Source organism: Meleagris gallopavo, chromosome 9 (genome assembly GCF_905368555.1).
Source record: "Meleagris gallopavo chromosome 9, MGAL_WU_HG_1.1, whole genome shotgun sequence".
Classification (NCBI taxonomy): domain Eukaryota; kingdom Metazoa; phylum Chordata; class Aves; order Galliformes; family Phasianidae; genus Meleagris; species Meleagris gallopavo.
The window spans coordinates 18,085,416-18,107,773 of NC_139412.1; the positions used below are offsets into that span (position 1 = coordinate 18,085,416).

General features: G+C 39.4%; 1 protein-coding gene across 6 annotated transcripts in view; it reads right to left on the reverse strand.

Annotated features, from left to right (window-relative positions):
* Nucleotides 1-22,358, reverse strand: part of AFF2 (ALF transcription elongation factor 2) — a 347,616-nt gene that overhangs the window by 41,684 nt on the left and 283,574 nt on the right. The window lies entirely within an intron of this gene.

The following is a 22,358-nucleotide window of genomic DNA, read 5'->3' on the forward strand; positions in this document are numbered from 1 at the left end:
TATCTCACTTTAATATATCATCTGTTGTGTGTTTCCCATATTGAGTGATCCATGAAAGCCCTGAAGTTATAACACTTTTTCCCTTCATTTCTATCTGCTTTTCTACTGTTCTCTGAGAAGGATTCACATCAGCCAGGCACACGCGCTCTCCCTCACCTTTCAAGCTGAGATTCTATGCGCATCAAGATACCCTCTTAAATAACACTGTAAGCAAGCAAATGGGAGCTGGAAAAGCCAGAAAGAACTGATGTTTGATCCTGCTCCACTACAGTCTTCTGAAGTATTGCCATTGGCTTCCATGACAATAATATATGGTCTTTAATCTTTTTCTTAAGCTAAGCTACTTTCTCTCTCTCTCTCCCCCCTTGTTGGTAAAGCGGTCCCTTGCACTGCGGTTGGTAACATAACTGCATCTTTGAGCATTGCAAGGGCCCTGCAGTGCCCATTGACAAAAACAGCTTGGTGCTTCAGGGCGTATTAATGAAACAAAATTACTCACTTGGGTAATTGCAACAGATCACTAACTTAGTTGCTCATTAAGTGCATATACTTTTCTTTTTTTAGAGGCTCTTCACTCAACTGAGTCTGAAGATTTAGTTGCCAAATTTCAATGGGAAGTAACAGCTAAATCTGAGGACCACCGCTACTTTGTACAATTAAACATTAGTAAATTAAAAAAAAAAAAGTCTTAGAATTTATATTTTATTTCAATTTTTAGAAACCATTTTAGCTTTGTATTTTATTTTTATTTTTTAATTTTTTAGTCCTTTTTTATGTAACCCCCCCATTCAGTAAAGCACAAGAAAATGTAAGGAAGGTATTTATTTATTTATTTATTTCCAGAAAACAGATCAGTGGAGTAAAATTGAGTGTGTTTGTGGGGGAGTTTCACTTTCAGTATCTATCTTGTTATTTTGGTCTTAGATTTTCTATTTTGAAAACACTGAAAGTAGATGAAAACTGAGTTTTCCTATTTTATTACAATTGTCTGCAAGAAGGAGTAAGAATAATAATAAAAAAAAATTCAAGGATTTCCAAACTGATAGGAATATGCTTCACTTCTATTCTAAAATACCAGAATGGAACACTGACCTTAAAACAATATGCCATTCACTGCTATCAGAACAAAGAATTTTGTTTCAGCCATCTGCAGAGATTTAACGCACCTTTGTAGCAGGGCACATAAACCTGCAACAGCCTCTTGTGGTGATGAATCACCTTTTCTGGGAGTAGTTTTTTTAATGCAACCCCCACCCCCCCCAGGCACGTATGTGGGTCTGCTCATGCCTAATTGTGCAGATATGCCTAAAAAAATCCTCTGTTGTCAGTGCTTGCAAATGTGCTCTCATTAATATCACTGATTTAAACAACATCACCTCTTAGAATGGATCAAAGAAGCAAAGGGCAGTACCTCAGCAGCTAAGGCCCAGACCTTTCCAACCTTTAATTACAACCTACATTTTTTAGCACTTTGGAAGAGAACTGACATTGTAGCTGGGATGTGCTTACAGAAAACACCAGGAGTTGTACTGCAGCAGAGTGTGCTGTCTGACAAAGAGCTCAAAGGGCAAGACTAAGATCTTGGGAGGAGATGGCAGCTACAGCCAGGCCTTATTTTCTATTTTTCTGCACACTAGCATCAGAAAAAGTTATCATATGCCAAGGATTACTGAGTAACATAGCTCTGCAAGGAACCAGACAGACTCAAAATAATGTTTTTCATACAAAGCACAATGAGGTCATATTTGTCTTTCATCTGGGATAATAAAATTATGCCATGGCTACATCAGGCAGCTTCATGCTGAAGACATTATTGTTAATCAACATTTTTAAGCAGAAGCATTCACATATCATCATGTAGTTTGAGTTGGGAGTAACACTGTTTGTATGCATTGCAAAGCAACCAGATGATACCCCAAGTGCCTTTCATAGCATCTCACAGCACTAAAGACAGAAAGCTCCTGCATAAAGCTACTTGCACAATCAGATTCTAATAGTGCTATTCAGCAGAAGAAAATGCACAAAACTTTCACATAAAAAAATGGAAAAAAAAAAAAAAAAAGCATCCTTGCCTCCAAGAAGAAAATGAACTTAGTAGAGAGAATTCTGTTTTGTTGTTTAATCTTCTAGCTCAGAACAACTGCTTCCTTTGCACTCTTCCCAATCACTTCCTCAGCTTTAAAGTTACTACACCACATACTTTAAGAGATGCTCTGATAGATTCTGCAAATGTGCATTCAAGCAGCTGTTATACAAATAAACTGAGCTTCTTCACAGAAGTATCAACTACATGAACTCAAGGTTGCCTCTGTAAAAGACTTTCAAAGCAAGCTTTGTTGTGTTGCTAAGATCCAGACAAGGAATGCCAGCCTGGACAAGGTTTAAAATGGATTTAAAGCATTTTATTATCAGACACAAGTCCTCAGAGTGACTAAAGGAGGCAGGAAACACTGGTATTTGAAACTCTTGAATTTTTATTTCCCAGCAGGAGATGAACACTCATATTGTTCCTCAGTGTTTGAGTGGACAATGTTGTTATTTCATTTGAACTGAAAAAAAAAAAAAAATAATAAAAACAATGCTGCGCAATGGAACACAGTGTTGTTTGAGTAAATAACACTTACAAGAAAGCCAGTTCATTATTACCACTTGAGATTGGAGACCTCTACTGAGTCCAGTGACCTGCTGTGCTGGGAGCTATGTAAATTCACGATGAGACACAATCTTTGGGCCAAAGAGCTTGCAATCCAAACACACAAAGCAAACATTAGAGGTATTATGATCCTCCTCGTACTCAGTTCAGGCCTCACAAACTCCATGCATGGCCCCTCTGCAATAATGGAAACATCAATTTTTTCCCCTTCACATTTTGTGCTCCACATTTTCCAGGCCCTATGCTCAGCACTTCAGATGAATGCTGCAGGGCAGTCAGACATGTTGTGCCCTGGTCAAGAGCTGTGACCACAACAGTCCTCAGGAGAAAAAAAATACACATGTAACTCAGCAATAAGGCTCCCCATTCCTCAGACCAGCTGGGTCAATATCTGCTTACCCCTCTCCAAAGTCACTTTTCCTGTAGCACGAAGATGGGAGATGCTGGAATGAAACCCACTGCAGATGGAAGGCGAACTAAAACTCCATCCTTCGCAAAGGTCACTGCAATAACATTTCTAACTGCCTGCTGGTAAGCATTTCAGGTTGCCTTCCTGCTATCAGGTAATGAAGCAGACAGAACAGACTTACACATCTAAAATTAATTTGGAAGGAAGCTCATCTGCAGCACTTCCACCTATTTCCCTTCTTCTGCTCTCACAGCACATGGCACTTCTCCTGGCAGCGTGATGGTGCACAGTGTGGGCACAAAGCATGAGATGAGAAATGTCTCAAGGGAGAAGACAAACACCATCATCACTGGTACCTGACAGCATTTTTCAGCATATTTGAGATCAAACTTGAACTACATATAGAGCAGCTGAGACTTCAGGTGTGTGGCATCTGTCAAGAGCAGGCAGTGGAGTCAGCTGCTGATGGTTCATAGCAGGAAATTGCAATCAGGCTCTCAGGCACACCAGTAGTCTTTCACTCAGTGTGGTGGACTGTTACAGTTTGATTTGCCTAAATTGAAATGTTTCCCTTCAGCTTTTCTGGTTGTATTTATTTACTTTTTGTTTATTTGGTTGGTTTTGACTCAAGAGATCTTTTTCCAGAGCCAGCGAAAGCAGATCTGGCATTAGTATGTGTCTGGATTACTACATTGCCTAGAGAAGTGAAGACCCAACATACACCTTACACTTTGTTACAGTTCTCATCAGTACTATTATTACTATGTTTTCTACACATCATTTAATGTAATGATGTAATAAATGGCTTATGAGATTAGATGTGGTTGTTAGAATAAAAATAATTTGAACTACTAAAGCTCATTAACCTCCAATAGGAAAAATAATAAACAATTTACCCTGTAAATATGTATTTAAAAAAAAAAAAAAAAGCAAAAAGCTGTGAAAAGAATTCAGACTACTGCAGTAAAACTCATCAAGGAAGAAAAATTCCTAACAAATCCTTAGATATTTCCCTGAACTTTTCAGCAATTAGTTGCAGTCATGCTAATTGCTGTGAAGAGGATTTGGCAAACTGATGGTGCCATCCAACAATAGCTTTATTCATTCTAACCAATAATGATGAATTGGCCTCTTGTTCCTTTGCTCTACCCAAAAATCAAAATGTAAACTTTGAGAAAGCAGAGCACCACAGGGTAGTGGGAAAATGTAGATGGAAACTGAGCAGTAAGTCAACAGTGTATCAATGCTAGCAATGTGTTTGTACCAAAAATCAGTACTCTACAAAGACTGCTTCACTGCACTGGTGTATTTTTAGGGAAAATGTGACCAATGATATCTGTAAAAGGGAAGGTCTATACTGGAAATGTGACTACAGACTCAACAGGCTTATTGATCTTCCTGTTAAGGCACTGGATTGGAATTTGCATGAATTTTACTGCATCCAAGAAGTATTTCTGAGCATCACTTCCTGCTGAGACAAGACACTATATTGCCTATCCTCAGTCTGACTTGTCTATTTTTATACTCTTCAGAACAAAGAATGATTGCAAAGGGCACTGGGAAGCAAGCACCCAGTTCTGTGCACTCTCCATAATCCAGCAGAGCAGACTGTGGCACTCACTCACGGGGAGATACGCTGCTCTCCCACTCACTACACTGAATTTTGAGAGAAGACAGGGAGGAACAAACTAGCATCATCTTTTCAGAAGCTGGCCCAATCCCTCCTGCAGAGCCCATTCCTATAGAAAAACAGAATGAACCCGAGGGGCATTGCTAGGATTTACTGGACTAGCCAAATTCCTTGTAAACATTCAAAAAAAGTCTGCTTCATTATTCTAACAGATAATAATAGAGCAGAACCTAGTAGATTAATATTTAGTGTCAGAATTTAATACCATAACTGTTCAACAACAGAGTTTTATTTCTCACACTGTTTTCAGGAAATAATATTCTCTTCTAATTCGAAAGGGAGCTGCCATTTCTTTATAACAAATTGTTCATATCTATATCTTCAAACGTAGATATGACTGCTATTAGATTGCTTTTTAAAGAAAAGGATCACTTTGAATGAGTTGTTCACTGCCTCTCTATTGGTTAGTGTTAAATTATTTATCATCAGGCTGGTAGGATTCAAATCTAAACTTTCAAAGACTGGACTGACACAGGAACTGAAAACTGTATTAAGTCTTTATGAAATATTAAACACCACCCAGGTCAATGAAATGAAATAAGGCGTGGAAATTGTTACTTCAGCTAACATTAGCACACATAGTAAGACATCACTTATGATGGTTGTCTCATGTCAAAACACACGGAGAGCAAAAACCCCTACAGTATGTGATTCGGGATGTGGCAGCTCATCTGGTGGCATCAGTCCTGAGCACTGTAATGCAAATAGGAGATCTGATTTATTTTGAGGGGGAGGGTAATTTACAAGAAGTTGTGTGTAGAAAACCACATTCTCGTTTTACTATGTTCAAAAGTAAATGTTTTAATCAAAGACTGTTTATAACAAGGTTGATAGAGTTACCAAAACAGGCTTTTTTTTCTGTACACATATAACCCTTTTATACTTTCAGCTTTAAGGACCATAAAAAAGGATAGTAAAGATGAAAGAAATAAAAAGAATGACAGAACTAACTCCTCTGAGCCGCAATCTATGTCAAAGCAGAACTAAAGTGATTGACAGCTTGCATTAGTAATGAATAGAGTGGGGAAAAACTGCCAAGAATCTGTAACAAGGTCAAAGCCTTCCAATAAAGAATTACATTAGCCACAAATTCTAGGTGGAACTGTGCATATACTTCAGCAGTGTAACTTTAACCACAGTACTGTTTCTACTGTCTTATTGTGACCTTTTTCCTGGTTTTCTTCCTGAGTTACAGTAAAGAAATTCTTACTCCTCACCACACCTGTGAAGAAGAACAGGTGTAACATATCAAACTCCCTGAGAAATTATGAAAAACAATCAGCAGATGAAGAGGAATTTTAATGGCACATTCCTGTTGGTACACACAAAAAACTTTCTGAACTATTGGTATGTTAATTGCTCTCCTTTCAATTTCCCAGCATTCTTATACACACACGACACGGAAGGGAAGGGGATTTTGCATATTAAAAGCAATACTGTATCCATGATTTGTGCACGCGTCACCCTAGTCACCTCAGAGATTGGAAACAATCTTGTCAGCATGATATTAGTCAGAGGATGTGATGTATGCAGACTTTCTGATGTACAATATTTTAGTGAATGGATTAATGTGTCAGACTATTATTGCGCTGTGCCACGATGTGCTTCTATTTGCTTGGCATGTGGAACAACAAGAATGCTCTGTCACCAAAGGCCTCATTTGATGTAAATGGGACCATTTTGTTTTATCAGTACTGCCTCTGTGAATCCAGCTAGATGAGCATTGATATGAGGTCTGCTCCAAAGGTAATGCCTCCTGTGTTATGATGTTGGCCCACGATATCAGAGGTGGGTGTTGGTGGGATGGCAGTAGAGGCTGAACCTTCCCACCAATATCCCATTACACTGTGTGGCCGTGTGACAGATGGCAGCAGAGGGGCACTCTGACAGAATGGTGTCTGACATGGAAGTGCGTATGGAGCAAAGGTGTGTCACTGCACTGCACTGCATCCGTGCAGTAAAAATGGCACCCATTGACATTCATGGATGCCTGCTGAACACTGATGGAGATCAAACAGTAGATGTGAGCACAGTGAGGCTGAGTGGTGCATTTCAGCAGTGGTGACAGTGACAGTGGTCACCTTTGCTGGTGCAGATGTTTACGAGCATGGTGTGCAGATTCCTGTTCATCACTGATGAAACTGCAAAGCTAATGCAGAGCTAACAGTGATGACTACATTGAAAAATAGTGCTTTGTAGTGGAGAGTTTTCTCTATCAAAAAGTGTTATTGTACTTTTGTATCTGCTGTAGTTTCCATGGAAATAAATAGGAGGCATTACTTTCTGACTTACTGACGTATATAGAAACTTATTTATTGTCCATAACGAAAATGTAGAAAACTACATCTTCCAGTACACTCTGTGCCTCTCTGAAAGTTAATGGATACTGATTTATAATTTTATGTTAACATCCATTTGTACTCAAGTGAGTCACTTATTAGCACTTCTGCTTTACTTATTTCAGCAGAAAGTCCAAGTGTGGCCATGATAAAAAAAAAAAATGTCTAAAGCAAAGTATTGCCTTTTTTTTCTCAATCATGTAAGGCAGAAACTTGGAAAAACGACATTGAAAATGAACCACATGACTCAATTCTAGACATTCAGCCTACAGGGCCCTGCGGGAACAGTAACTGGGAGTTATGCCACCAAAATTGTAGTGGTTCAGATAGATCCACATGAAGCTCCTAATCCCCATTGTCTCTAGTTGCATCTGCTATTTGAGAGGAAAGCTCATTTTACTATACCTAGCAACCAAGCAGTCAGAAAACATGAGGAAGAAGGATTTTTTTCCTTTCGACATGTAAGACAACACCTCTGAGCTTGAAACGGTGCCAAAAAGCGTATCTTGATCTTCCACAGCTTTACAGCAACACAGTCATTCACACCTGCATGCTTTATACGAGTGGTATGAGGTCAGCTCAGGGAACTGCCTGGGAATTTGCTCTCCGGGCGAATCCCTTGGGTGCGGTGCAGCAGCATAACCAACCCTAGACCAGAGCAAAGAGGATGAACTGGGACATATGTTCCTACAGGCCAGCAAAGGGGAACAGCCTGGTAGCCTGGTGCAGCCAAAGACACCTCTGTTTAGAAAGGGCTCAACATGGCTGTTCTCAGGAACGTGAGGGAAACAAGAAATGTAAAAAAAAAAAAAAAAAAAAAAAAAGCAGAGATAAAAAACTGAGCCCAATCAAAACAGTGTGTATAATATTTAATTAAATGAGCTTCACCTGCCACAAGCTGGTAGCAATCTGCATGCCTTATATACTGCACAAAGCATGAATCACCAGGACTGGTGCTGTGGTTTGTTGGTTTGTACTCAAATGAGTAAGACATGAACAATCCATCGCTGCTGAAATGGCTACTGAGCTGCTACTGAGCACTGTGGTTAAAGCACTGCTTTGAAACTCTGACAAACTCATTAAATTCTGCATCTCTCTGGGATTTCATGGGTAAAACAAATTCTTGATGCTCCTTTCCAGGTGTTATTAATAGAGATGGTATTGTGAGCATATACAAGCATACTTCATCAGAGCTGAGTTGTAGGATAACAGGCACTAAGAAAACCCATGAGCAGACAGCTTCACTGCTACTTCCATGAAATGGAATCATTGTTATTAATATTGGGCAATTACTCTGAAATACTTTTGGAGAAAGTATTCCTAAATATACATGATGAATTTATGGTACACCATCAAAGCACATAATGGTTACAAAAATGCACAGTACTTGTTTTTTGAACAAGCAGAAAATATTCTAGGAGAACATTAATAGAGATGAATGTTGAAACATAGATGTCCTCCTTACACTTTATTTTAAAATGAGGTGAAAACTTCCCTTCAGAGTGGAAATATGAACTTTCTGGTTTTCAGCCCAGTATGAGGTCCTTTTGCCAGTTACATTATATACTGCTTTATTTATTTTAAAACAAAGCAAAACATAAAACATTGAATCTAGTTAGGGTTAAACATTGTCTTGAAGGATCTTATGTTAGAACAGAGCTAAATCTTTAAGCAGCATCCACAGCTAATTATGACATACATAAGTTTAAAAAAAGGTGTTTTTTTGAGTGATAAATGAACCTGCAGATTCTTCACAACATTCACTATATATCAGAAAAGACCATTAATAAACAGTCAAAAAAGAATGAGTTACTACAAGTATCTGATCTCATACTTTGCCTAATACCATCAGTGTCATGTTTAAACCTGACATCTTAAATCTTCCACATGAAAACCCTTTAAGACAAAAGGTTCAGCTATTTTAAATAGCATTTTCTATGCTTTTTATTTTGAATGACAGCCAAAGAGAACAGCGAATTTTTAATTCTTTAAACTTATCTGGCTAAAAATCTTTAGCCTTTCTCATCCATATCACAGCCCTTTTCCTGGGATTTTGTGGGCAAGCAGTTAACATTTCTTCCAGTAGGAGCTGTTGGTGCTCAGCACCTTCAGAATGGTGCTGTGTGAGAGTCAGGTCAAAATACTGCAGAGAAAAGGACTGCACTATCTGTGTGCCTGCTGAGGACAAGTTTGGAGTCAGTTTTGATTTAGACAGGAAAGACTAATTGGGACCACCAAAGTAACAGTTGCATTGCTGGATGCCTTCCAGAAGTGCTACTTTAGCACTTTACCTCTTGGAACACTATCTGCTTTCTTAATCCAGGCCAAGAGGAACAGGGATACAGGCAGAGCCCGTAGACAACCATTGCACCTTGTCTATTTTTTCAATATGGACAAAATGACCAAGACCTTCAGGACTAGTTAAATTCTAGTTTCTCATTGAGTAAATGTTTCTCACTGAAAACCTTCCAAGTAAGATGCTTTCATTCTGGATACACGTTCTTGAATTACAGGAAATCGATTTTTCAGCATCATCATCTATTTTCCCCAGACCGACGACAGATTATTGCATTAGTAACCTGCTGGAGGTTCCTGACAAGCAAAGGTCAGGAAAACCCAAGGCCCGTGTGGCTACAGAGGTAAATAAGCAAAGGTCGATTTCTCTTGAACTTCTTATAGTTTTCAACTTGAAAATCATTCCTTTAGTAAGGTGCAAAAGTGTTCTTTACACATCTGCCCAGGCAGAGTCAATCTCCTAATGCCTAATGTAGCACAGTGGCTAATTGTCTGTTACATGAGACTTGAAGCTCTCTTGCTCATTAATAACAAAACGAGGAGTGAGGTGTCACTCTACCAGAAGGGAAGTGGAGAAGTACTGGCTTATTTCTTTTCTGCATTAGAATTAAACAACAGCAACGACTACAACAGAAAAATGCACCCCTCTCTAGTTTTGCCTGCAGTATTTGGGATAGCATAGGCAGTACAGTTTTATTAACAAAGGACAGTGCCCAGATTCCAACCTTCACAGAATAAGGAAGAACAAACTAAAACAGGCTGAGCAGCACTGATTGCTTCTGCACCAGTTTTCCAAGACAGCTCCACTAGTGTTTGCATCTCCTGCAAATGCTCAGGGAGAGACACAAACACGGCCCAGGCCTGAAAGGCTCATACTGAACTTCAGTGCTGAGCTGGAAACTACTTGGTAGTAACACTGCTTGGCTGATCTTTCTGTCTTTGCAGAGCAAAATCTATGCGGCTAGGAGAGCCAAACTGTAAGTCCACACAACACCTTCAAAACTCTGGAACAAGATTTACAATCTTGGAACAATCTTAATCAATGCTTTGTTTCCTCCTTTGCTTTCTTAAAAATAAAATAAAATAAAATAGTAATAATAATAATAAAAAAATCCCCAAAATGTTCTTACAAGTGAGCTATGCAGAGGCTGCTGTGAGAAAACATGGTGTGGCAGCATGTTCCTCCCACCACGCTCAAGTCGGGCTGGATTCCTGCACCAATGGGAGTTTGACACAGGCAGGGTTTTTGAGCTGAAGTTTGTACTTGCTAGTTTTGAAGTGAAGAGGCTGTTATCTTTAAACCTGAATTCATGAAACATTACTTATCGTCCAGGTCACTCATGGGCTCAGGATCTCACATTTGGCTCCCGAGTTTGGAGCAAAAATGCACACTGCATATCTGGTGTTTGGGTTCAAGCCCATCTTGAATATAAATTTAGAATGAAAGAAATGCATACAAATACTAGGCACATTATAGTACACTGCCAGCTGTTTTCTTCTACTTACAAGACTGTTTCTGAGAAAGTAATTTTTTATTATTTATTTATTTATTTATTTTTGTATGTGGTGGAATATGTGAGTGATGACAAGCTGGTATCCCTGAGTTCAATGTGAACCTGACCTCATTCTCAAGTTTAAGGTGCCTCTTGTTCATGACACATGCTTTCCTAGACCTCTCAGGCTACATTCTTTATTAGATTTCTTGAGAAATGGAACAGTGTGCTCACAGCCTTTTTTTTTTTTTAAATTTTCCCTTGAAAAATATCTGTGTTCTATCTGTGCTTCAGTGACAGCCTGCTGCTCATTTCCAAGGAAATTCATGCCAGAAGTCCAGATAGCAGTTGTCTCACAGGCTGGTATAGACAGAGCTGGCCTTGTGGGTCATGTTCCCAACTGAGTAATGGACTCGCTATATTATCCCTGGCAAGCCTTGCAGGTTGGAATTTTCAAGCAAAAGCAAACAAAATCAACTTTTGTTTTGTGATTTGATTATTTTTTAATGCTACGGTTTATTCATTTTTGTTTATAAATTTGAGGGTCCAATGGTTTTTATGTGCTGCAATCCCAAATAGGTCTCTGTCTATTATCATGTTTTATATACATATGGGAAATGAAATGTAAGTCTGATGCAATTACAGTTGTGTGCTGTGCAAGACAATACTGTAAACACAATGACAGCCTGAAAAGCTGCTTAGCAAAATGATCTTAATATACAAGGCAGTGTGAAAATGTAAAAAGAATCTATAATGACAACAAAGATTAGCTATTTGCTCTCTAACCTTATTTACAGAAGCAATCAGAGGTATTCAGGTCAAGTTAACGACCCTGTCTTCAATTAATTCAATTGTCTACAAACAGCACTAATGTAGTGGTTGTCTCAGAGTCTGCCACACAGTCTCTGAGGGAATACGTAAGATTCCATTAAAAGTGACAATAATAATGCATTTATTACCGAAACACTATTGTATTATAAATAAATTCCTGATTTTAAATTATGCTCTATGCTCTAACAGAAATTCAATTACTGAAATAATAAAAAAGACGGTGTATTTGCCAAGTGCTCGGACTATAATTTGGCTGCTTAGTTACCAGCAGTTGGCTCTTCTGCAACTTCTTGTTCACAGAGTATTTCTTTTGAATAAATGCCAGAACTTTTCATACAAATTTCATGAACAAGTTGCAAAATGAAATTTTGAGCTTTTGAATCCAATTATGAAAGACATAACTAAATCTATTATTGAAAAAATATTCTTGAAAGCCCTTCTTGCTGTTGTTCATCTCCGTGTAGTAATTGAGGTAAGCACAGGTGCTGCTCATTATGGGCCATTGTGCACCATCTGAATTCTGGGAACTGTAGAACTCAAATAGTCTCAACTCTGTTTGTGTGAATAGCAAACAGGCACGACTTGGAAGTTGTTTGTATGAGCTTGCACATTGCTCTTCTGGGACTCTTAAGGCACCTGTGTACCCTTTTGAAGCCAAAACAGTATCATTTATGTTCTGGCTATTCTTGCTACAATGATTTTGCAGGAGTAACATATTTCCCCACTCTTCTTCCCCCAGGCTGCTGTTAACAGTTGAAATATGAACAAAAGAAACAAGGACGTAACAATTATCTAATATACTGGGGACGAGCAGCTGTAGAGAAGTTCTTTTAGGCTTGATGAGATTCAGGGAATACCTGTGAGGAGAAGTCCATACTTAGTTTTGTTCCCTTTCTAAACCAGTTTCTCATGGTATACAGTTAGGCATAAAATACAATTTCATTTATTTCCCAAGAACTGGTATGTATTCTCTCTTTGGGGCACAGCCATGGGCTAATAACTCACCCCTCGTCTTCAGATTTTTTCTACGTAAAACATGAAGAGATGCATGCACCTTGCATCCTGCTACGTGAGTGCAAATGAAAAACTGCTGACAAGTCTTCCTACTGCATCCCACAGGTGTCTGCAGCCATATGGCGATGCGCAAATGGGCCCTGGCTCTTCAAGGGATCACAACTCTCACCTCTGTGTATTTCAAAACATGCTGTCTTGACAATATACTTCTGCTGATGGTGATTATACCTTATACTTGTATTTGTTGATGTATTACTGGTAGTTATCAGCAGAGATGCTACTAAAACATCTGGGGATGGAGTGTGCATGTGTGAGAGCAGCAGCCAGGCAGCCCAAAGAAAGGAAACATGGAAATGAAGTTCCTGCAGTCTCAGTGTTAAACTGAAAGACAATTTTTTTTTTTTTTTTTCCTGACAATGATTCCAGTGTAACTAGAGCTGCCACAGTTCAAGCACTTCGGAGAAAATATCAAGCTGATGGGAGATGCTATCAGACAACACTCTGCAGAGTTCAGCAAGCACAAGAACTCCTCCAGCAGGTAGACGATTTAGATATGATTCATTATCTGCGCTATGATTCCTCAAAACTTGCAGCAACGAAAGTTAGATGACATTATTTGAATTAACATTTGTCAAATGTTGTTTGCAGTTACAGCTGCAGACTTTAGTGCCACCTGGAAGCCAAATTATGACTCAGGAAGGGGAAACAACTCCATACAACAAACCAACAATTAAAGAAGGTAACCGCTTTCCTAAGCTTTAGGGAAAAAAACGAACAAACTTGCAAGAAGGCTTGGGATCTCAGTGGGCTGCTTGGTTCCATATTAGAAACTGGCTGGTGACATTGGAGAGGACCATATTTACATTAGACTCCAGACTCCTGAAGAGGGTTGAACTGGCAGTGAGACATAAAGAAAATCCCCTATTCGGTGTCTGACTTCAGCTCTTGAAAGCAGACTTCTCTTTCAGCTAGGAAACCAGAAGGAATCTGAACAAAAGTGAATATTTCCTTCCAGTTGTGGGACCACACATAGAAAGGAGGAGGAGAAGGAGAATGAGAAGCAGAACGAGAAGGAGAAGGAGATGGAGAAGGAGAAGGAAGTTGAGAACACTCACAGTCCAAAAACACTTCAGGAACTTTAGTGGAAGACATACTATCACGCCAAACTAAATGTTGAATGAAGTTCAACAGCAAAACAACATATAAAAGGATGAGAAATAAGGAGTTTTGTTGGGTAAGGTAGAGACCAAAACTGTCCCCATGCATTCAAGTTCCAAGCCTAATGCAGTGGAATTCCGAGAGCACAAAGCTACATTTGTATACAGGTACTGTATTTAAGTAGGAATATGACATGTTTTAATACATGGGTGTCAATTATTTGGGGTTTAGGCTTTTTCACTGGTGATCATAAAAGAGGATTGTTGATATTCTGCAACCTGTACCCTAACAGTAAACCAAACTCCTATAAAAAGTTAATTACCATCACTGAGAAAAAATAGTTTTAAGTCTAAAAGGACTGGGTACAGACTTGATTTTTGCTGAATTTTGTTCAAGTTGTATATATACACATTTAATACAATCATCCCAATACACACTTGCACTTCTGTATAGCCATGAGAGAGAATCAGGAGAAAGGTATTTGCTATGTCCATTCTTCAACTTAGTAACTTCTGCTCACATGAGGGGAAGCTGCTCATCATCTGTGGGAATGACTTGGTTTCAGCTGGGACAGAGTTGATTTTTTGCATAGTATCTGGCTTTAGGAGAAAACGCTTTGGCTCTAGGAGAACAGCAGTGTTGATAACACACCAATGTTTTAGTTGTTGCTGAGCCAAGGATGTTTCAGTTTCTCAGCTTCTTGCACTACCCTGCCAGAAGGGGCTGCAGGGGACAAGGAGCTGGGAGGAGACAGAACCAGGACAGCTGACCTAAGCCGGCCCAAAGTGATATTCGGTACCATGTAGCAATGTGTGACAAAACTGTAACACTGAAGGGGGTTGGCTGGGGGAACTGCTGGTGCTTAGGGAGCTGCTGGGGGACAGTAGGGGGTGAGCAATTACTTTGTGCATCACATGTTTTGTATATATGTATATATTATTACTATAATTACTGTTATTTCTCTCTCTTCCTTTTTATCTCAGTAAACAGTTTTTTTTTTTTTTTTTTTTTTTTTTTTTTTCCCTCAACCCATGAGTTCTACTCTTTTTTCTGATTCTCCCCCTCATCCCAGTGGAAAGGGAACAGTGAACGAAGGGCTGCGTGTTGTTCAGCTGCCTGCTGGGTTAAACCACAACAGGGAGAAAAGCTGTGTAAGTGGGATAGTCAAGGTAATTTGCCACAGCCATTTCTTTCTTCCCAGGGAAACTAGACATTGCAAGAGGGGTAACAGACTGTCCTTCGAAAGGAAGTAAGTGTGAGCACTTGCTTTGTGTAGGGGATGCTTTCACAGGTTTCCATACTGTGTCTCAAGCTTGTGACATGTTGCCACAGTCCTGAACTGGGCAAGATTTAGAATGCCAGATATGGGAGTCATGAAACACAAAAGAACATTATTTGCAACTGTGGCTTTAAGGGAAAATACAGGAGAGAAAAGACAAAATGAGAGCTGAAAGAAGTAACAGATGAAAAGGGCAGCCAGACAGAGCCTGTGATAGGACAGAAAAACGGGGAACTCTTGGGAAGAGAACTGGGGAGATACAAGAACAAGTGAGTAGCCACAGCCACAGAGAAAGAAGGGCTCTGTTGAACAATCTGTCATTCTTGTTAAGAAGTGGCCTAGAGTTTGCGGACTGAAGATGGCCTTGCATTTCATAGAGCCCTGGACCACATGATTTTTGGGAGGTACTACAGCTAGGTAATGATAGAGCAAGTGTAAACATCTGGCCCACAAAAAGCTTTGGAAAGACTTAGCTCTCAATCCTCCTACAGAGATCTAATAGATTGTTTTGTCATTCCTTACTCCTGCTGAAAACCTTCTTCTCCTCTGCAGTAGTTTAATTTACTAAATGTCTCCTCTACACAACGGAGAAAGCAAAGTCTCACTCTCCTGATCTTCATGTTTGCATAGCTCTGTGTATTTCTTCAGTTCAGCCATGGCTGTGGCACAACTGTGTGATAAGTTATTCGACTGAACTGAACTGAAATATGGCCTGAGATGTTCAGACATAATGTGAGGAGGTTGACACGAGCAGCAGTGCAGGCAGACATTTAGGCAGATTATAATTATTCAAGTAGCAATTCAGCTCGGTTACCAGAATTAATAATTTTAACTCAAATTCTTACGAGAAAGCAATGCAATAATTAATGACTGCAAATGCAAATGAACGAGACATTTGTTTCATACCAAATCTGAAGCAACACCTCTTATAGCACAGTGGCGTCCATCACAACCATGAGGTCATTGATTCAAAGCTGATGTGGGGAGAAGGGCTACCTAATTATCCTCCATATCACTTTCTGCAACATCCAAATGACCTGGAACGGGTATCTATTCAAGCACTGATACAGGTCAGCCCTGCACAGCTTCTGAAGAAGGCTGGAGGAGAACAGCACGAGTGGGCATGGCTGAGGGCCAACGGAGCATTTAACTGTCCTTATTCCTACAGCAGATTCACATGTACTGAAAAGTAGGCTTAATGAGAGAGTGTTAATTTATATCCATCCATAAGAGCATTACAGGGCTCTAACACTGACCAACCATGGGTCTAACAGGTTTTAATACTTTGATGCTCTGCGTGGACCAAGTAAAGTTACAGGCATGATAACATCCAGTAAGTCCAACAGAAATGGACATCTGCCAAAGTGAGTCCAGATATTAAATATGACTAATGTTGTTTGACAGTGTTCACAGAAGGTGCATTGGAGTCTCACTACTTCCTTATCATTACCACAGAAAGAGAAAGGTAAAGCACTGCAGGAATATAAATAATTTGAAAAGCCTCATAGACAATATTCTACTGTGCACCTCATTTGCACTTAAAAAAACCTGCCCTACAGACCTTATGTACTTTTAAGATTCATCTGAAAGATACATGAAGAAGTCTTCCAGTCAAAAATGTACATATTTAATGGAATTAGATCTCTAGGCAAGAAAATGTCAGAAGAAAAGGAGAAATATTAAAGTGAATGCAGGGTGCTCCTTTCTAGTGCTTTCCTGCTTTGATAAATATCTTCTGGGATGTCATTTACTAGAAAGTCATGATTTAACAAAAAGAAAAACTGCAGTATAAAATATACTCTCTTTATTGCTGAAGTAAGTTGCTATTTTCATATTTTCCCTCTGTATTCTGCTTTTGTCAGCCAGAGGCCTTGATATTTGCTTTTGTATCATCCCTATTGAAAATGCAGTGCTTATTGTGAAATATTCAATTGCAGAGTTCTTCTGATTACATGGCAAAGGGAGATCACAGGGATCTGTATTGCCACAGTCCTTTCTCTGCCTTCCAGTCTCATGCGAGGGCAAACAAAATTAAAATAATAATAATAAAAAAAGTAAAGAACCCTGATTGTGATGTTCAGTAATCACCTTGGGCCCAATGGACTTGAACAAAATCCTCTTTATTCAGTGCCAGTGACTCCAGCTGCCGTTGCTGAACAGCTGCTGAGTATCTTCAGAGGCCTTCACTCCTCTGCTGCTGGCAAAATGAAAGCTCCTAAAGGTATCAATTCACGTGCAGTCCTGTAGAGGCCCACAGCCTGGACCTGGCCAGCTTGGGTAGGGGCACTGTGATCTACTTTAACTAACATGAACGATCTTGTGCTCCAGTGGTGATGCAAAGGTTGCACCACAAATCTTCCCCAAAGTGGGACTTGAGAAGTGCAACCCTAATCAGCAATTCCCCAGAATGGGTAGCAGAGCTACAAGAAGCCCCCTCCTCCCCCCTGGGATGACCTGACAAAAAAAAAATTCTCATTAAAATTGGTATTGCTGCCAGCAAGAAAATTTCAAAATTCCCTCTAAAGCAATCCATTTCTGTTCAGAAAATTCAAATAAAATATTTTGAGTATCATCCACAATGAAATATTTTGTTTTATTAAATTGAATTAAGGTGTTTCACATAATAAGTTGAGCTCAGAGTGTAGTCTCCACTGAGAACTTTAAGTTGTCTCCATCCTGTCTATGAGGGATGAATCTTGTACAGTGTAGTGCAAAGCCAATGGAACCTTTCAATCAATTTAATAAAAGTATGTTGCTTTCAGGACTGTCAAAATATTTTATGTAGTTTGAGATAGTTATGAAAAACCACTTCATATAGCTGAATTCATACTCAAATTACAGTTTACTTTCCGTATAAAAATGGCCAATTTTTCAGACTACACTTGAAATTTCCTGATTCTTCTGCATGACCAATGACTGTGTTATTTCACATACTTTCACAAAAAGACAAAAGAGAATCTGCTAAGAGTTCTCAGCCCCTTTTGTACATCTAGATGTAGATTTGTGCTGATGTAATTATAAAAGTGATTTTTTTTTCTTCTGCATACTTGTATGCCATCTAGGATACATATATATTACATGGATAGCTGCATATAGTATGAATATTCTATGTATGAAGTCCTTAATAAAATATCTTACACCATGTGCATTCCCCACAACAATTAACTGAATCCAAAGCAAAAGCTTCAGCGCTTCTTCTTTCTATGAGGGCTTTTAAGATGCTGAATCTTGGCAACTGAGCAAGAAAGTTCTGAATTGTCTGAACAATACCACGGAGATTTTGGCAAAGAAAAGGCAATCAGAGAAAATTAGGATTCTTACTTAAATGTCTTGTTTTTAGACCACTGTACTAGATTTTACCAGAGCCGTTTCTCCAACTTACTGGAAGCAGAATGCTGCTGCAGTGGAATACAACCAGTGACATCCATTTATGTCTTGTTCAATGCCTGCACATCTCCCCCACACATATTCCATACCGATCCACATTTTCACACATCTGCTTCCCACTGCATAAGGGGAATTCACCCTATAAATGCCAACACTGTATTACCTTGAGGGTGTTCTTTTCATTCCAAACACGCTGCCTTTTTGGTGTACCAGATGCTGAAGCAGTCCCATCATCATCTGTATCACCCCCACTGCACCAACCTGCTTGCACCTCAGAAAAGAGCAGTTTCAGGCTGTTCACCACCCAGGCAGGCATTTCTGTATCAGTTATATTCACTTCACATTTTAAAGACTTTTTTAAATGCTGTTTTTGCATTTTGCAAAATGAGATGTGTGAAGATCCCTCGGTAGCTGTCTGGGACGTGTGATGCACGTAGGTATGTGTTCGATCACAGTTACTTGTTTCTACACAGAATTTCACTGCCACTGCAAGTCTTGGAGGAACTGATCCAGCTCACATTAACTTCACTAAGAGCTGGAGCTGGTTCTAAGCCACACTGGTAAAGTGCTACTGCTCTGAATTACAAAAAAGTAAACCAAACTTCCACAACTTTACAGGGAAACATCATACTCTTCTTCCTTCTTTCTGTTTGGTTTTACTGAAAGTATTCTCAGCTTTAAGACAAGATCTCCCCAAACATTTCTGGTGACTCAGAACAGAATCTGCCCGTACTTGCAGAGTTAAGGCTACAATAAGCTCAGCTATGTAAGACAAGCTTTTACTTACATTCTATTTAATAAGTAGGATTTTTTTTTTTTAAATCTTTCATCTAGAGAATTAGCTTGCTTACCCAAAGCAACAAGCTGTCTCTCTTCTCTGTATGCCACATATACCTCGCGGCTTCAGCAATGAGCCCTTATCATCTTGCCAGCTTTCTCTTTTTCTGCAGTGCTTTGGAGCCAAATTCTCCGCTAGATATCTCCAAAGAAATCAATAGAGATATGCCAGAAGAGGTTTGGGTTCATGGGACAAAGCCTTCACTGTTATAGAATGATGTTGATCTAACAATGTAAATGGAGAAAGACTGTTTCACACTACCTGAGGACTGTGCATTGTATCTGTAATGACAGCATGGCTATCAATGGCATCTGTGTCTCTCTGCTTTCAGCCTGCAGATGATTTTAAGTTGTCAGGTGCATTTTCTTTTGTTATTAAATGCAGTGATTTTCTCCTACATGCTGGGTAGTCCAGTCAGCCCACTGACTGAAGCAGTACCTTGTTCCTAATATGGCTAAGGGAGACCAATGGCCCAGTGCTACAAGAGTGCTCTGACTACTCACAAACAAGGCCAAAACATATTCCGGTGGCATTTAGTATTTAAAATTTCCTCTTTTGCAATCTGCAACAAGGGACACTGCAATAAGTGGTGGAGACGGTGCACTCCAGCCTCCTGCTCATTAATGTTTACATGGGGAAAAAGATACTTTGCTTTTGACTTTCTGAGCCGTGTTGAGAAATTTATTTCAGTAGTGTCAGTTGTATAAGATGATAAAAATGGTGCAAATCATGCAAAGGAAGAGAAGCTGACTTAGCATGATTTGAGTTTATGCAATAAATAAGGTTACTCATTAATTGAGGGAGTGCTATTTGTAATTGTTCCTCTCTAATAAATGGATTAGAACATATGTTTTAATGTGCATCTTTTCTCATTGTTTTGGACACAAGAGTATGTACAAAACTGGAAAAATAAAAAACCAAAAACGACCAGTGATACAGAAAACAGACAGTGGGAGACAAATGGAGAGTTATGCAAGATTTAAAAAAATACCACGGTCACTTCCTGGAAAAGAAATCGCCCAACGAGCCCAATAACTTTCCCAATATGTGCAGTAAATGATGACATGAATGAGATGTATTGTTCATCACGGTACATAAATAATGCCTAATGCCAAGCATTCATTTAGCACTCTACAGCACAGGACTTCAGCTGCTGAGGAGTGAATAGCGTTATCTTAGGAAATCAAGAGCACAATTCGATGTCAGCTTGATTCTGGGGTGCTGACACAGCCCTCTTCAGAGCCCTGCTTCATGCTTGGCTCCTGAGGAGACCCAGGACAACGGCAGCTGCAACACTGCTTGATGACAACACTGCACAGAGGCAGGTAGCAGAACCTGCCATGCTGCCATGACTGGACATACGTGTACTCCTCCAAGGATGGCTAGCCAGGCTTCCCTGCAAGGGACCAGCATCAGGCATCGGCAAGGTAGCAGAGAAAACAAAGCCTACAAGTTTTCACTCCATCATATAGCTGAAAAATCTTTAGGGCTACCACAGTATAAAGACACTGTAATTAGGTCCTGGCCCTAGATTTGAGTAATCCTGCCTCATCTCCTGGCTGTGGAGAGGTGCTTCACAAAGCCCTCATGCAGAGTCGGGCTGTGCCCCAGCCCACAGACATGAGAGCATCCCTTCCCTGGGCACGAATCTCTTCTGTACACTTTGCTCTCCCCCACCCTGGCAGTGCTCGCTGCCCTAGGCTTTGCATTGCAGCATGTTTGCCTTCCACCTCTTGTGGTCATAAGTCACTGCTGAGGCATTTCCCAGCAATGTAGCACATGGGTGTCATCAGGCCTCTAATCGTTGGTGCACTTGGTCTAAAAGGAACTCTGCAATATCAATTCTTCTAATGGTATTAAAGGAGGCAGTATTACTTTTCATTTGTCCAAAGTAATCTAATTCAGTGTAACATAGTCGAAATTTCATTTCCTATATCTTTATTAAAGCAGTGCCACTCTTCAAAGAGAAATGTTAGCAGAAGAAAAAACAGAAATTGTTTTTATTGTTTAGATTTTTTTTTCTAAAGGAAACAAGAAAGGCTGAAGGTAGACTGGCTCCATATTAGCTTGTTATCAGCCATGAATCATAGAGATTTAAAGAAGAAAATAATAAAAATAAATAAATAAAAGACTTGCAACTGCAATGTAATCCAGTTTCCAGTGATTGGAGGGATTCATTTAAATCTCACTGAAGGAGTTCTAGTTAGCCAGGGTATCTGCCAGCTCTTACAAAGAGCAAATACTTATTCCAGGGGTGTGTACCAGATACTTGTATAATTGAATGGACTTGACAAAGTTTGAGGTATGTTTTTGCTTTGTGATATATAACTTCATCTGGAATGTTTTGCTCCCATTATCCTGCACTGGGACAGGGAAGTCTTTTAAGAAACATGGAGTTCAGTGTTTCAAACTGTTTGAAATAAGATGGAATGCTCAGATGGTATTTGCTTATAGAAACATTTTAATGCTTTAATTAGTGCCTTTACTGCAAGCAAAGTATCAAAACTTCACTGACAAATATTATGGGAATATAGTAAGGCAAATCTCAAAAGATGCTCAGTTTATCAACAAATGACACTATCTAATAGTACCTTGCTTAACAGTAAATGAATTACAGAAGCATTAATGACTTTGAAGTTAATAAAGCCTATATTGGCTTTCAATAATTGGCATTTGTTTAGCTGCTATGATTGTAGCTATTCATTTCTAGTTGAGCAATGTAAGATAGCAGAAGTTTCACCTTTCACAAGTTTTAAATCCCTGTAGAATTGACAGAAAAACTGTAACCACAAATTGGTTTGCAATTTTCCTCTTTCTTCCCAGAGAGCTCTATATGGTTATATTACGAACCTTGCTTCAAACAAACTGCTTCTGACTTTTATGATCCTTTTGTGATCTAAATGGCTATCTCATAAGATATTCCACTGCAGCTCCTTTTTCAATTGCTTTTACTGTGAAATGGCATTCTGGAG